We start from the raw sequence: 12,078 nt of genomic DNA, 5'->3' as shown, positions 1-12,078 counted from the left end.
CCACAAACTGGTGTCCATCATGCTCACCATGTCACTTAGCACCTAGCTAGCCACTCCCTGAGCCTCACCGACCCCTCTAGCGTCAAGTTCGTCTTCGGCCGAACCCCGGTGGCCGCCAAAGTCGTCGCCGGCGCCAACTCCGGCCACCCCGACCCCAACGGACTCCACCAAGAGCTGCGGCTCGACCTCAGCTCCTCTCCGGTGGCCTCCGCGGCTCGTTTGGTTGCCGGAACGGCAAAAATCACTTCCGCCGCCGTGTCGGGTTCGCCGGCGGCTAAACGCCGATGCAGCCGACCCGGGTTTGACCACGGGTGGGCCCTGGTTGACTCCCCTGAGTCAATGACAGGTGGGGCCCAGCCCTGTTAATTAAACAGGTTTAGTTTTAATTAAACTTTAATTAATCTAATCACACTGACACGCGGGACCCACTGTCAGGTTTGACCCGGACATGTTCCGTTGACCTGCTGACGTCACACTGACGTCAGGCTGACGCAATAATTGATTTTCTGGAATTAATCTAATATAGGAAATTCCAGAATATAGTTTAAACTTCAAAAATTCATAACTTTTATTCTGTAACTCCAAATCAGACAAATTATATATGAAAAATGATCAGAAAAATCCAATCTATCCATCTGTACTATTTTCATGCATGATTAAACAAGTTAACCTGATGTTTAATGCAGAACAAGGAAAAGCACTTTAAAAGGCCATGTTTGAGTTTGAAATTTGAATCTTTGATTCAAATTGGTTCAAACCCTTCTGGTCTTAGTTGCATTAGCCCAACACACTCATATTGCTATGTTTCATGCATGCATCATATTGTTGCACATTGTTTGGTGATGGTTGTGTATCGGTGTTCTTTGCGGCAGGTTCTTCCCCCGAGGAGTACCGTGATTACCCTAACGAAGAACCGTATCAGTGCATCGAACCATCAGGCAAGCAACCAACCATTTGATCATATCGATACAATCCCATGTTCTCGCTCCTGCTCTCTTTTACTGCATTAAGACAACGCGTTTCAAACTGCTGTGTGCTACGGTAGTTGAACCCATTTCCTCTGTGTGACCTGTCATTGCCACAGTAACTAGATGAAACCCACTAGCATGTGTAGGAGTTGATTGAGCCATATGTATGTGTTGTTCCTACCTTGCTATGCCTACTATGCTTAGAGTCGTGTCAGGTCTGGTTCATCTGGGTGATGGCTAGAGTGAAATGATTATGTCGGTAATGAGAGTGGTGTGGTGAACATGTTTTGGTAAAGGTATCGATGAGAGGCCATGTAGGAGTACATGGTGGGTTGTTTCATTGAAGCCGACCTTAAGCACTGAGATCTGTATGTGTGATTTAAGATACAGCTACTACCATGCATTGGGCCCTGAAATATGACCCCGCTTGACTTCTTATTCACCCTAGCTCTCTGTCCAGGAATTGCAAGTAGTTTCTGGTGTTTGTAGCCTACTGGAGGCCGTGGACAGCGCTGACCGTAGGGGTGGGCTGTGATGCGGTAGGTACGTGGCACGGTGTACCGAATACCCGTTAGGTATCTCGGGAACCCTGTTCACATCGATGGAACCTGGATAGGCGATAAACCTGGACTAGAGACTTAGGTGTTTAGGTAGGTCGTGGTCTACACCCACGTCGGCTTTCGCTTGAAGTCTGTCGAGCACATGTCGTGTGCAGACGCTAAGTGGTGGAAACATGTATTAAGAAGTACACCCCTGCAGGGTTATCATGATCTATTCGAATAGCCGCGTCCGCGGTAAAGGACTACTTGGTTGCCTATACAGTTCATAGACAAGTAAATGGAAACTACTAAAAGCCTCAAGATAAGTGTGAGTGCCGAGGATGGCTCTTCCGTAGGAAGACGGAGGTGGATCCTCGGTAGTGTATTGAAGTGGTGAGTAGTGGACTCGTGTGCGCAAAACCATTTCAAGTTGGAGTCTCGTAGGTTAGCCTAGCCAAGAGTCAAAGCTGGCTTGCTGCAATAACTCCACCAACCCTTCTTGATAATATGCATGTATGTAGGATCTGATGTAAGTCTTGCTGAGTACCTTTGTACTCATGTTGCTATAATTTACATTTTTACAGAAGACGCTGCAACCCCTTCTGATGGGTTCTACGTAGACGTTGACATCAATGAGTAGGCTAAGGCCCAGGTGGTGATCCTGAGCTTGTGAAGGACCACATAGTATAGCTAGGCTTTCCAAGCCTCTTTTATTTTACTAGTTGTCTGTACTCAGACAAGTTACTTCCGCTGCTGGTTTGTATGACTGTATGACTTGAATGCTGGGTCGTGTGACCCGTACCTTTGTGTATGTTATGTATGGCTCTCTGAGCCTTAAATGAAGTACTTGTGTCATAGAGTCATGTTGTGATGCCTTGTTGTGTTTGCACATATCGAGCATATTGTGTGTATGATTGAAATGCTTGGTATGTGTGGGATCTGACTACCTAGTTGTTTATCCTTAGTAGCCTCTCTTACCGGGAAATGTCTCCTAGTGTTACACTGAGCCATGGTAGCTTGCTACTGCTCTGGAACACTTAGGCTGGCCGGCATGTGTCCTTCTTCGTTCCTGTGTCTGTCCCTTCGGGGAAATGTCACGCATTGAGTACCGGAGTCCTGTTAGCCCGCTACAGCCCGGTTTACCGGAGTCCTGCTAGCCCAGTGCTACAGCCCGGACCCACTTGCTGATGACCGACACTTTCATTGCTGGGTCATGGATGCCTGTCCCTGTAAGCACTGTGCCACTTTGGGTGTACGACTAGTCATGTCAGCCCGGGCTCTTTATCATATGGATGCTAGCGACACTATCATATACGTGAGCCAAAAGACGCAAACGGCCCCGGGCAAAGGTAAGGCGACACCCGTGGGGATGCTGTGCGTGAGGCCGCAAAGTGATATGGGGTGTTACAAGCTAGATCGATGTGACATCGAGTCGGGGTCCTGACAAGAAGAGAACTTCTGATTCTGAAGATAAAGATTATGTGGCAGAGGAAGAGGCCACATCAAAGAGAGTTGAGCCAGCTCATGGCACAAAGCCAGGTTTGAAAATCAAAAGGCCAGCAGGCAGGCAGCCCATGTCAAAGGCAAGAGCTTCAACTGAAAAGCCTGCACCCAAAGAGCCAGTTGCTGCTGAAGGCAAGAAGAGGAAGGAAAGGATCAAGAAGACCGTGGCCAGAGTGCTTGGAAAGGCTTCCATCATGGAAGAGGAAGAGGAAGAAGAGGTAGCTGCACCAGCACCTAAGGCACCCAAGCTGATGGGTGATCCTATCAAATCAGGGGCTGCTGCATCTAAGCCCAAAGAAGCACCCAAAGCTGCCTCCAAGCCAAAACCAAAGAGGAATACAAGGAACATACCTGCACCTAAGAATAACAAGGCCCCAGTGCTTGAGACTGTTGCTGAAGAAGAGGATGAAGAGCAAGTTCTTAGAAAGCTCAAGCCCAAGATCCCAGACCACAATGATGCTCATCCTGTGGCTGAGGATATGAAGCTCAGGAGAGACTCAGGGCTGTGGAAGTGGAGAGAAGCAGACCCGTATGCTTCAAGGAGGAGGACTGCTGTGGACTACAGATTTCACACCAAGGAGCAGCAAGATTTCTATGAGACAGTGCTGCTTGATAAGAAGCCAATAGTCTGTGATATGAGATGGGTTGACTGGCAATACATCAAGGACAATGAGGAACACTACCCTGGAGTGTATGACAGCTTTAGTGCTTGTGGAGTTGCAGACTTTGTTGGGCAGAAGCTCACAAAGTGGAACGAGGAGCTCATTATGCAATTCTACTCCACGGCACATTTTTATCCAGATGGAAGGATCACTTGGATGTCTGAAGGTACTAGGTACCAATCTACTGTTGAGGAATGGGCAAAGTTGATCAATGCCCCAGAGGAGCGAGCAGATGACTTGCACATTTATGCCAAGAAAAAGATGGATCATAACTCAATGTCCAACATGTACAAGGAAATTCCCAATGAAGCTCTTGACACCTTCAAATTTGGGTCTGTGCATTACCTTCTGTCAGGGCTGCCAACTATAAATTGGATATTGAGGCACACTCTCTTGCCCAAGTCTGGAGATCACAAGATGATCAGAGGCCATGCAATCAACTTGCTTCATGTCTTTGATGTGCCACAGAAGTTCAAGGTCATGAGCCTCATAGTAGAAACTATCAAGAGGACTACAGCAGATCAGAAGAGGAGCTGTGGATATGCCCCTCAGATTCAGGAGCTCATCAACTCTAAGATGGGCACGGGCATATATTTATTGGATAAGGAACACCTGGCCATCCATCCAGATTTTGAGGACAATCAAGTTGTCATGACTGAGAATGAGCCATCGTCTGCCCAAGCACAAGCAAAGAAGGAGAAGGCAAGAAAGGAGAAAGCTGCCAAGATGCCAACTCAAGAGGAGGCATCTGAGTACTTCTTGAAAACCAAACAAGAGCAGCTTGGTTACCTGATTGCATCCACCCTGCGGATTGAGAAAGGACTAGCCACCCTAACTCAGAACCAGGCAAGCCTAGAGAGAATCATGGAACAAAAGTTCTATGACTTGGATGTCAAGGTAATAGAGATTCAGACTGCAGTGGAGCAGCTCCAAGATGACATGCAGGAGAGGAGAGGCAGGACTACAACTGATGCCTTTGCCAGAGTGCCAAGAGGTCCGAGGTCGTCTGCAGTGCCAGTTCCTGACACAAGAGCAACTGCCTTAGCTCCAGCCACAGCCTCAGTTCCACCAGCTCCAGCATCTACTTCAGCTCCAACTCCAGCGTCTACAGAAGCCTTCGTCCTTGGAGTGATCCGGACTCCACCACCACCTGAAGATCAAGCCTGAGCGTCGATCTAGTACTATGCATTTTCTAGGAACTTTTTGGTAACTTGTTGCCAAAGGGGGAGAAAAATGTATAGATCATAGGCTTCGAGAGAGAGAGAGAGTGTTGCCTTTTTCTCTCTTGCTTTATTTGGTGGTTTTTCGAACTTTGTTTGCTTTTGAGTGCTTGAGATACTACGTCATTATTTGTGAGACATTGATGATCATGTGTTTGATCATAAGCTACACTTAATGCTTGATGAATGCTATTATCTTATCTATCTTATGTGATCATTCACTATTCTTGGTGATGAGTGCATGTATTCCATTCTTATCATTTTAAGCGCTCCACCAAGATGTATGTGACATGGAAGAGTAACCCATGACTCTAACTCTTTGTGCATTTGCAGTCCAAAGCAAATTTTAAATATGCACAAATTTAGGGGGAGCTCTTACTTGTCACATACTTCTCAAAGCGACGATATATTTCATGCTTATTATCATTTGTCGAAGCTTTGATCTATATGTTGTCATCAATTACCAAAAAGGGGGAGATTGAAAGTGCAACTATCCCTAGGTGGTTTTGGTAATTCATAACAACATATAGCTCATTGAGCTAATGCTATTCCAAGATGATTATTTCAGGAAAGCTCAATGATTTGCATGGCATGGATGTGAAAGTGGAACCCTCAAAATGCTAAGGACAAAGGATTGGCTCAAGCTCAAAAGCTCAAGACTCTTCATTTTACATTTTAGTGATCCAAGATCACATTGAGTCTTTAGGAAAAGCCAATACTATCAAGGAGGGATGAGGTGTTGCTTAATGAGCCTCTTGCTTCATGTGCTTAGTGATATGCTCCAAAACCCTCAACTACTTTCCCATATCCACATATGACCAAAACCCTAAGCCAAACTCGGTCCTACCGATTCTTCCTATTCGGCGCCACCGAGTTTCATTTGTCATAAGCCACTGCCAAACCCTAGCAAATTGGTTCTACCGATAGGGATCTCGGTCTCACCGAGATGGGGTTGCAAACTCTCTGTTTCCCTTTCGTAACTTTTCGGTCTCACCGAAAGAGCGAATCGGTCCCACCGAGATTGCAATGTAAATTAAGTGTTTCCTTTTTGTAACTTTTCGGTCTCACCGAAAGAGCAAATCGGTCCCACCAAGTTTTCCTGACCAACTCTCTGGTTAGCTAATTACCAAATTCGGTCCCACCGAGTTTGTGTAATCAGTCTCACCGAGATTACGTTATGCCCAAACCCTAACCATATCAGTCCTACCGAGTTGCATGTCAGTCCCACCAAAAATCTCTAACGGTCACTAGGTTTACCTTTCTGGTCTGACCGAGTTTGTTGATTCGGTCCCACCGAGATTGGAAAGTTGTGTGTAACGGGTTGATTTTGTGTGGAGGCTATATATACCCCTCCACCTCCTCTTCATTCATGGAGAGAGCAATCAGAACACATACACAATTCCAACTCATATGTGCTGAGAGAGAACCACCTACTCATGTGTTGAGACCAAGATATTCCATTCCTATCATATGAATCTTGATCTCTAGCCTTCCCAAGTTGCTTTCCACTCAAATCTTCTTTCCACCAAATCCAAATCCTACGAGAGAGAGTTGAGTGTTGGGGAGACTATCATTTGAAGCACAAGAGCAAGGAGTTCATTACCTACACACCATTTGTTACTTCTTGGAGAGTGGTGTCTCCTAGATTGGATAGGTGTCACTTGGGAGCCTCCGACAAGATTGTGGAGTTGAACCAAGGAGTTTGTAAGGGCAAGGAGATCGCCTACTTCGTGAAGATCTACCGCTAGTGAGGAAAGTCCTGTGTGGGCGATGGCCATGGTGGGATAGACAAGGTTGCTTCTTCGTGGACCCTTTGTGGGTGGTTGATTCTTCGTGGACCCTTCATGGGTGGAGCCCTTTGTGGACTCGCGCAACTGGTACCCTTTGTGGATGGAGCCCTGTGTGGACTCGCGCAACCGTTACCCTTTGTGGGTTGAAGTCTCCATCAACGTGGATGTAGGATAGCACCACCTATCCGAACCACGGGAAAAACATCCGTGTCTCCAATTGTGTTTGAATTCTCCAAACCCTTCCCCTTACATTCTTGCAAGTTGCATGCTTTACATTCCGCTACCAATATACTCTTTGCATGCTTGCTTGAATTGTGTGATGATTGCTTGACTTGTTCTACAATAGCTAAAATCTGCCAAGAACTAAATTTGGGAAAATGTTAAGTTTTTATTTGGTCAATTAGTCTAATCACCCCCCTCTAGACATACTTTCGATCCTACAAAATCTATAAAATGTTAGGCACTAAATATTTGAATGATGAGCATGATTGCAATGTTGTTAGTATGAATTCCTTGAATATCCATGATGCTAATGATATGCAAAGCCACAACCTTGGGGAAGCTATGTTTGATGAAGATGATATTTTTTTGTCCCCCAAGTTTTGATGAGCAAATTTATTATGATGAAATCATGCCTCCTATTTATGATGATTATATTGATGAAAGTGGATTTGGAGAGGTCATGACTTTATTTTGTGATGAATCCACTATTTCGGAAGAGGTTCCAATTGATTATGAGAACAAAGTTGCTATCTATGATGATTATTGTGATGACTTGTATTCTATAAAGAATAATGATATCCATGAAACTTGTCATCATGATTTTAGTTTTCAATTGTATTATGCCTCACATGACAATTATTTTGTTGAGTTTGCTCCCACTATTATTCATGAGAAGAATTTTGCTTATGTGGAGAGTAATAAAATTTCTATGCTTGTATATCATGAAAAGAATGCTTTAAGTGCTGGTTATATTGTTGAATTCATTCATGATTCTACTTAAAATTATTATGATGGAGGAACATATGCTTGTAGGAATTGCAATAGTGTCAAGTTTCCTCTCTATGTGCTTAAAATTTTGAAGTTATGCTTGTTTTACCTTCCTATGCAAGTTGATTCTTGTTCCCACAAGTTGTTTTCACACAAAATCCTTATGCATAGGAAGCATGTTAAACTTAAATGTGCTAGTCATATTCTTCATGATGCTCTCTTTATGTTTCAATTCTTATCCTTTCTGTGAGCATCATTGAAATCCTCAGGCCTAGCTAGGGGCATTAAATGATAGCGCTTGTTGGGAGGCAACCCAACTTTATTTTTGTTCCTTGCTTTTTGCTCCTGTTTAGTAATAAATAACTCATCTAGCCTCTGTTTAGATGTAGTTTCATGTGTTTAATTACTGTTTGTGCCAAGTCGAACCTTTGGGAAGACTTTGGGAAAGTCTTGTTGATCATGCTGTAAAAAACGGAAACTTTAGCACTCACGAGAATTGCTGCCATTTTTATTTGGGGAGTGATATTTAGTTAATTATTTTTGAAGATGATTAATAGATAAATTCCTCAGGTCCAGAAATTTATTTGAGAATTTTATGAGTTCCAGAAGTATACTTTTGATCCAGATTACTACAGACTGTTCTGTTTTTGACAGATTCTGTTTTTCATGTGTTGTTTACTTATTTTGATGAATCTATGGCTAGTAAAATAGTTTCTAAACCATAGATAAGTTGGAATACAGTAGGTTTAACACCAATATAAATAAAGAATGAGTTCATTACAGTACCTTGAAGTGGTATTTTGTTTTCTTTCGCTAACGGAGCTCACGAGTTTTCTATTTTGAGTTTTGTGTTGTGAAGTTTCCAAGTTTTGGGTGAATCCTTTTGATGGATCATGGAACAAGGAGGGGCAAGAGCCTAAGCTTTGGGATTCCCATGGCACCCCCAAGATAATCCAAGTACACCAAGAAGTCAAAGCATGGGGATGCCCCGGAAGGCATCCCCTCTTTTGTCCACTTCCATCGGTAATTTACTTGGAGCTATATTTTTATTCACCAACATGATATGTGTTTTGCTTGGAGCGTCTTGTATTATTTGTGTATTTGTGTCTTAGTATGCCAAAATCATCCTTGCTGTATACACCTTTTGAGAGAGCCATACATGAATTAAAATTTGATAGAATACTCTATGTGCTCCACTTATATCTTTTGAGCGTAGTAGTTTTGCTCTATGTGCTTCACTTATATCTTTTGAGCTAGATAATTTTGCTCTATGTGCTTAAATTATATCTTTTGAGCTAGATAATTTTGCTCTATGTGCTTCACTTATATCTTTTGATCTAGATAGTTTTGCTCTATGTGCTTCACTTATATCTTTTGAGCGTTATAATTTTGCTCTATGTGCTTCACTTAGATCTTTTAGAGCACGGTTGTGGATTTGTTTTAAAGAAACTATTGATCTCTCATGCTTCACTTAAATTATTTTGAGAGTCTCTTAATAGCATGGTAATTTTCTTAATAATAATATGCTAGGTATTCAAGAATAATAAAATTCTCTTATGAGTGTGTTGAATACTATGAGAAGTTTGATACTTGATAATTGTTTTGAGATATGGAGGTGATAATATTAAAGTCATGCTAGTTGAGTAGTTGTGAATTTAAAAAATACTTGTGTTAAAGTTTGTGATTCCCGTAGCATGCACGTATGGTGAACCGTTATGTGACGAAGCCGGAGCATGATTTGTTTATTGATTGTCTTCCTTATGAGTGGCGGTCGGGGACGAGCGATGGTATTTTCCTACCAATCTATCCCCCTAGGAGCATGCGCGTAGTACTTTGTTTCGATAACTAATAGATTTTTGCAATAAGTATGTGAGTTCTTTATGACTAATGTTGAGTGGATTATACGCACTCTCACCCTTCCACCATTGCTAGCCTCTCTAGTACCGCGCAACTTTCGCCGGTACCATAAACCCACCATATACCTTCCTCAAAACAGCTACCATACCTACCTATTATGGCATTTCCATAGCCCTTCCAAGATATATTGCCATGCAACTTTCCACCATCTAGTTCATCATGACACATTCATCATTGTCATATTGCTTAGCATGATCATGTAGTTGACATAGTATTTGTGGCAAAGCCACCGTTCATAATTTCTTCATACTTGTCACTCTTGATTCATTGCATATCTCGGTACACTGCCGGAGGCATCCATATAGAGTCATACTTTGTTTTAGTATCGAGTTGTAATTGTTGAGTTGTAAGAAAAATACAAGTGTGATGATCATCATTATTAGAGCATTGTCCCAGTTAGGAAAGAATGATGGAGACTATGATTCCCCCATAAGTCGGGATGAGACTCCGGACGAAAAATAAAAAAAGAGGCCAAAGCAGCCCAAATAAAAAGAGGCCATAAAAAAAGAGAAAAGGCCCAAACAAAAAAATATAAATAAAAAAATGAGAGGAAAAGAGAGAAGGGACAATGTTACTATCCTTTTACCACACGTGTATTTCAAAGTAGCACCATGATCTTCATAGTAGAGAGTCTCTCATGTTATCACTTTCATATACTAGTGGGAATTTTCATTATAGAACTTGGCTTGTATATTCCAATGATGGGCTTCCTCAAATTGCCCTAGGTTTTCATGAGCAAGCAAGTTGGATGCACACCCACTTAGTTTCTTTTTGAGCTTTCATATACTTATAGCTCTAGTGCATCTGTTGCATGGCAATCCCTACTCACTCACATTGATATCTAGTGATGGGCATCTCCATAGCCCATTGATACGCCTAGTTGATGTGAGACTATCTTCTCCCTTTTTGTCTTCTCAACAACCACCATTCTATTCCACCTACAGTGCTATATCCATGGCTCACGCTCATGTATTGCGTGAAGATTGAAAAAGTTTGAGAACATCAAAAGTATGAAACAATTGCTTGGCTTGTCATCGGGTCGTGCATGATTTAAATATTTTGTGTGGTGAATATGGAGCATAGCCAGACTATATGATTTTGTAGGGATAGCTCTCTTTGGCCATGTTATTTTGAGAAGACATGATTGCTTTGTTAGTGTGCTTGAAGTATTATTATTCTTATGTCAATATTAAACTTTTGTCTTGAATCTTTCGGATCTGAATATTCATATCACAAGTAAGAAGAATTACATTGAAATTATGCCAACTAGCATTCCACATAAAAAAATTATCTTTTTTATCATTTACCTACTCGAGGACGAGCAGGAATTAAGCTTGGGGATGCTTGATACGTCTCCAACGTATCTATAATTTTTGATTGCTCCATGCTATATTATCTACTGTTTTAGGAAATATTGGGCTTTATTATCCACTTTTATATTATTTTTGGGACTAACCTATTAACCGGAGGCCCAGCCTAGATTTGCTGTTTTATGCCTATTTCAGTATTTTGAAGAAAAGGAATATCAGACGGAGTCGAAACGGAACGAAATCAACTGGAGAAGTTATTTTTGGAAGGAAACACACCTGATGGACTTGGAACCCACGTCAAGGAAGGAACGAGGTGCTCACAAGGGTGGGGGGCGTGCCCCTGTCTCGTGGGGCCCTCGTGGCTCCCCTGACGTACCTCCTGCACCCATATATACCTACGTGACCTAAAACTTCCAGAACGCAAGATAGATCGGGAGTTCCGCCGCCAGAAGCCTCCGTAGCCACCAAAAGTCAATCGGGACCCTGTTCCGGCACCCTGCCGGAGCGGGGAACCCTCACCGGTGGCCATCTTCATCATCCCGGCGCTCCCCATGACGAGGAGGGAGTAGTTCTCACTCGGGGCTGAGGGTATGTACCAGTGGCTATGTGTTTCATATCTCTCTCTCTCTCTCCTGTTCTTGAGATGATACGATCTTGATGTATCACGAACTTTGCTATTATAGTTGGATCTTATGTTTCTCCTCCCCCTCTTCTCTCTTGTAATGAATTGAGTTTCCCTTTGGAGTTATCTTATCGGATTGAGTCTTTAAAGATTTGAGAACACTTGATGTATGTCTTGCCGTGGATATCTGTGGTGACAATGGGATACCACGTGCCACTTGATGTATGTTAAGGTGACCAACTTGCGGGTTTCGTGACATTGGGAACCTATGCATAGGGGTTGGCACACGTTTTCATCGTGATTCTCCGGTAGAAACTTTGGGGCACTCTATGAGGTTCTGTGTGTTGGTTGAATAGATGAATCTGAGATTGTGTGATGCATATCATATAATCATACCCATGAATACTAGAGGTGACATTGGAGTATCTAGGCGACATTAGGGTTTTGGTTGATTTGTATCTTAAGGTGTTATTCTAGTACGAACTCTAGGGCTGTTTGTGACACTTATAGGAATAGCCCAATGGATTGATTGGAAAGAATAACTTTGAGGTGGTTTC

Source organism: Triticum aestivum, chromosome 7A (assembly GCF_018294505.1).
Source record: "Triticum aestivum cultivar Chinese Spring chromosome 7A, IWGSC CS RefSeq v2.1, whole genome shotgun sequence".
NCBI classification, from domain to species: Eukaryota; Viridiplantae; Streptophyta; class Magnoliopsida; order Poales; family Poaceae; genus Triticum; species Triticum aestivum.
Note: the sequence above shows the minus strand (reverse complement) of the source record.